The sequence below is a fragment of the Mercenaria mercenaria genome, chromosome 5, assembly GCF_021730395.1.
Source record: "Mercenaria mercenaria strain notata chromosome 5, MADL_Memer_1, whole genome shotgun sequence".
Taxonomy (NCBI): Eukaryota; Metazoa; Mollusca; class Bivalvia; order Venerida; family Veneridae; genus Mercenaria; species Mercenaria mercenaria.
Window position 1 is genome coordinate 47,397,935 of NC_069365.1, and position 6,031 is coordinate 47,403,965.

The window sequence follows — 6,031 nt, forward strand, 5'->3', positions numbered from 1 at the left end:
TGGACGATCTGGTTGTTCTAGGTCAAAGTTACAGCCCAAAAAAAACTCTAAAATGAAATATGATCCCAAAGTGTGATCTTGTCCTTTTAGATAAAGACCTGTGGTTTGAGCGCAACACTCCTCATTGAGGCAAACATGCATGCTATTTAAGAGACTGCTCCATGCTTGCCATAAGTGTGGCCAAGACATGATCTAATATGATCTTTGACCCCGAACTGTAACCCTGGCCTTTGAATTAGGCACCTGGGTTTGCACACGCATTTCATCAAAACCTCACTATCTACCCTAACAGTATATCTACAATCAGTCTCCAAAGCAAAATAACTTAAGAGTTGACTTCTTAATTGCAGATTTGAAGACCTATAGTATCTTCAGACCCAATTAAAACTCTCAGCTTCATAAATAAAAAAAAATCACAACAGTCACAGAATATGTCAAAACCTAAACATATAAAACTCGTCTGCAGCTGGAATATGCATCTACTACCTGGCACCCATACATCTGGATTCAGACAGTCACAGACAGAAATGCCAAGTCTGGATTGGCACTTCCTTGAACACAGATTAGATTCTATAAAATCTACCATGTTTTATTTGCATCGATTTTCCAAGTTAAATGAATAAAAAAAAAACTTGTAAATTATCAATAAAGATGCACCTGCTCAGTTTGAGGCAAACACATGTCACTCTGATAGCCAGATTTTTATCTTTCTTTCCTCACTCAGCTGCATTATGGAACATCCTGCCAATCCATATAGTTCCAGTTACCATTTCCTAACATTGATGCTTACAAGGCAGCTCTTGGAACCATCAAGTAATAGACAAGAAGGCATTTTTTAGTCCTAACATTTACCATGCTAACATTCTTTTATCCTATTTTACATTCCCACTTCAGTTTATCTCGGACAATTCAGGGTTCATTTTCTCCTTTACTAACAAGTCTGCATATTCAATAAGTCTTTTTCAGTTGGAGTTAACGTCGCATCAACAGTTATAGGTCATATGGTGACTTTCCAGCTTTGATGGTGGAGGAAGACCCCCGGTGCCACTCCGTGCATTATTTCATTACGGGTGGGCACCTGGATTGAACCATCGACCTTCTGTAAGCCAGCTGGACAGCTTCCCCTCCAACAAGTCTGCATACTCCTAATGTTTATAACAATCTGGAGAGGAGTTCATATTATTACACAGATAATTATTTTAGACCCAGGTGCCACTCCGGGAACTGTTTCAGGGTAGAACCACTGACTTTCCTTACGCCAGTTGCATGACTTCCTCTTATGAATAATTCTACACCCCAAGCCCATTTCAAACTCACAACGACGGGCGATTCAAAGTCGGTTACCTTAACCACTTGGTCATGGAAGCCCCCCGATAATGAATGGTTGTTAACCCTTATCATGCTGGACACAACAGATTCTGCCTTTACGACCAGTGTAGATCATGATCAGCCTGCATGTCCGTGCAGTCTGATCAAGATCTGCACTGTTTGCCATTCAGTCAGTATCTTTTTGGTGAGCACCCCTTTTAACAGCTAATGGTACTGTCCAAATTTAAAGATGGACAAGTTCATTATAGAAATTCAGCAGGATAAGGGTTAAGATCAATAACTATATACTGTCATGATTTGTTTTACATCTGATATGAAATAAAGTACAGCACACGATCACCATTTGTAGAAATTTAATATCAGCATTTTACTTCTCTTTTGTGCTATATTTGAGCCACACCATAAGAAAACCAACATAGTGCATTTGCGACCAGCATGGATCCAGACCAGCCTGCGCATCTGCGCAGTCTGGTCAGGATCCATGCTGTTCGCTAACGGTTTCTCAATAGGCTTTGAAAGCGAACAGCATGGATCCTGACCAGAGTGCATGGATGCGCAGGCTGGTCTGGATCCATGCTGGTCGCAAATGCATTATGTTGGTTTTCTCATGGCACGGCTCAATTATCAAAATATTTTACTGTATGACTGAAGCACTTCTTGTTCCATACCATATCACAGAAATAACAACACAAATTTATCACAAGCAATAAGAATTACAGAAATTACATTAAAAGACATTAGAAAAACACATTTTCCTAATAGTTTCATCAGAGTAAAGCAAGAAAATGCCCACCTTTACAGCAAGGCAAATTTTCACTTCAGGTAAATATTTCAGGTTTAATCATAATTAAAGATGTGAAGTGTTCTCTTGGTGTATCGATGTGTACACAAACTTATGGTGGGCCTCCGTATTGTTTATTGTTGTCGAAACTTAAAAATTCTCATACAACTAAAATATTTTCTCTAGACAGAGAAAGCTGATGTAATCACAGTCAGTTGAAGAGCTTATGCTATTTGTACATCGCGGAGTGGAGGATGATCTGTCGAGTAGAGAGGGCAGTCAGAAAGGCAGTATACTCTTAAAGCTGAGTGCACTTAAGAGGCAGGAAGAAACCGCCTACGTCCGAAGGCCATGTTCCTTTAAAACTGTAAATTTAGGTCTTTTGAAACCCAGTGGCAGAAAGGTAGGATTGTAAGATAAGGTCTATTTTGTGTGTTGCCAAGACATTCTACAGATACATTTTAAATTATTACATCACAATTTAAATTTTTGCAAAATACCAACATAAATTAACCTATAAATATGCCTGTATACCACAAAAATAACCCTACTGTGTAATGTAGAAGACTAAATTGTTTGTCTTCAGAATAAAAGCAGTTTGACATTTACAACAAAGTTTAAACATAACTACAGACAACACAACACTGAATCATAATAATTTTAAAAATGAGGCTTTCTGACATCAACTTAGGTTTTGAACACATCTGAATCAGGCTTAGGCTTTGAACAATCTATTGTTACGTACCTAAATATTTAGACCTTAGGTTTTAAAGAAATACTGTTCAAAGCTTTCAACTTCCATTGTTTGGTCTGTATTCATTCTCTTTACTGGTCTTAAAATGCTAAAATAAATGATGAAATATACCAACTGTTGACATGTGAAAAACTAAATGATAAGAATTTTGTAAATCGAGCCAGATTGTTGTTGTACTGCAATTCTTCCATGTGGCAAAACTGATTACAATGTTTCTGTACTTAAATGAATTCCATTTTAACTCAAAATACTTAACTTTTGTTTTACTTAAAAATAGGTTTACAATGGAATAGAATTTCAAGATATTTTTTTCTTGGAAAAATAGAATGAAATGAACTTTATCAATATATACTGAACAGAGCAAATTGTTTTCTTTAGTAGACTGTCTCAATTATAATTGATAGGTGGACAAAGACCATGTAAGGACATGCTTGAATGGTTCACAGATGAAGGACCTTAATGTGGAGATAACCATAAATAAATAGACTTTTCTGTGGCTATGCTTTTTTTCTAGAATTATGGTCCTTTCTTAATTTCACAAACTAGGACAAAATGAAGAACTCTGATGTGTTCAACTCCTCATGCACTTTTTGAAGGAATTGATTCAAAGTTGCGCAGATGCATAACCTTATCTGAATACAATTTGCTTCAAACTTTTAGTCGCACATCCTTCGTGTGAAGATGGTCTTCTCAAAAAAACTTTGCTATTTAGAGGATGGCACAGTATGTCTGGGCATCCGTGTCCAGTGGACACAATTCTGGTTTTAATATCATCGCCAAATTCTGAATATTTTAAAGAAGAATAATGGTGTGTTCTGGAGGACTCTCAGACTGTCTTTTATCACAGTAAAAATCGTCCTTTTAGCCCTTTTATCACAGTTACTTTCGTAGTTTAAAGGAACTGGCCTCAAGATCTGGCCTCAAGATCGATCGACAACAACAACAACAAAAAACTTTTTTAGATTTCTGGAAATAAATTTCTATATTTCTTGAGAAGGCTTTAAAACTTATTATTAATTATCGAACTTCAATATGAAAAAAAAAAGAAGATTTTTTTAACCAAATATGGAGGTCAGTGCCTTTAAGAAATTATTATGCATATTATGCATATTGTTTTGCAGATGTCAGTTGGTCTGTCGGTCGGTCGGTCTGTCGGCGGGTCGGTCGGTATGTAGACCAATCCTTTTCCGGATGATAACTCAAGAACGCTTGGGCCTAGGATAATGAAAGTTGATAGGGTGGTTGGTCATAACCAGTAGATGGCCCCTTTTGATTTTGAGATCAGTAGGTCAAAGGTCAGGGTCACAGTGACCCAGAACAGTTAAACGATTCCCGGATAATAACTCAAGAACGCTTGGGCCTGGTCATGACCAGCAAATGACTCCTTTTGATTTTGAGGTCAGTAGGTCAAAGGTCAAGGTCACAGTGATCAGGAACAGTTTAACGGTTTCCGGATGATAACTCAAGAACACTTGGGCCTAGGATCATGAAAGGTAATAGGAAGGTTGATCATGATCAGCAGATGACCCTATTGATTCTGAGGTCAGTAGGCCAAAGGTCAGGGACACAGTGACCCGGAACAGTTAAACCGTTTCCAGACGATAACTTGAGAACGCTTGGGCCTAGGATCACAAAACATAATAGGGAGGAGCACATGACTTCTATTGATTTTGAGATCACTAGGTCAAATGTCAAGGTCACAGTGACCTAGAACAGTTAAACGGTTTCCAGATGATAAATCAAGAACGCTTGGGTCAAGGATCATGAAATTTGACAGAGAGGTTGGTCATGACCAGCAAATGACTCCTTTTGATTTTGAGGTCAGTAGGTCAAATGTCAAGATCATCGAGACCAGGAACACTTTAACAGTTTCCGGGTGATAACTCATGAAAGCTTGGGCCTAGGATCATGAAAGTTGATAGAGAGATTGATCATGACCAGCCGATGACCCCTTTTGATTTTGAGGTCAGTAGGTCAAAGGTCAAGGACACAGTGACCCGGAACAGTAAAACGGTTTCCAGACGATAACTTGAGAACGCATGAGCCTAGGATCACGAAAATTAATAGGGAGGTTTATCATGACCAGCAGATGACCCCTATTGATTTTGAGGTCAATAGTTCAAAGGTCAAGGTCACTTTGACCAAAAACAGTAGAACTTTTGTGCACAGTGATATACTAGTAAATAATTTCTGTTCCTTGTGCAATTACTGAATGCATCAAGGGTGGGGGATGGTGGTGGGGAGCATTTCGTGTTCTACGAGCTCTTGTTATATTGATAACAAGGGTAATTGGGGATTTTGTCTAATATGTTCGGATACAATCATTTTTGTAATTGAAAGGCAATAAAATCAGAAAACCATCAGTAAAGACATACAACAACATGCTATTTATCAATTTACTAGTAGTTTATAAGTTTATAGCCTTATGGGGTAGGTACGGGAGGGGGCTCTGTCCGTGTTGGTGGTTGGGGTCATGGGGTCTCCCCCTATAAATTTTTGAAATGCAGGTACGAAATGGTGGGCTCTGGTGTTTTTGTTTAATTTTTAGGTACTGAAAGGGGTAACCCCTTCATTTTAGGGGGGTCAGGGGGAAATTTTGAAATACAGATGCGAAATGATGGCCTATGGCGCATTTTTGGTCTAAATTTTGAGGTACTGTAGGGGGAAGCCATTTATTTTAGGGGGTTCAGGGGGCTCTTCCCCTAGAAAATTTTGAAATACAGATATCAAATGGTGGCCTCTGGTGCATTTTTAATCTAACTTTTAAGATATGCCTCATTTCAGTAGGGTCAGGCGGGCTCTTGTCCTGGAAATGTTTTTAATATCAGTATGAAATAGTGGCCTCTGGTGCGTTTTGGGGTTTGAATTTGATAATAATTAATTTATAAATAATTGGGTGCAACTTTGATAAGTATAGGTCACTTCTCAGCCAACTTGGGGGGCATGGGCCTCCTCGGCCCGGCCCTGGATCCGGGCATGGCAAGGCTATCAATATGACTGCTAGGATTTCTGCCTCACCTGATTCTGATATATTCTAATGATATTAATATACTTTTTGAACTTTTATAACTGAATTTTTCATCAGTGTGATATTTTTGGCTCCTCAAATTTTACCCGAGGCAACTGCCTCGATTTGCCTTAGTGTGGCTACGGCGCTGGAATGTAGC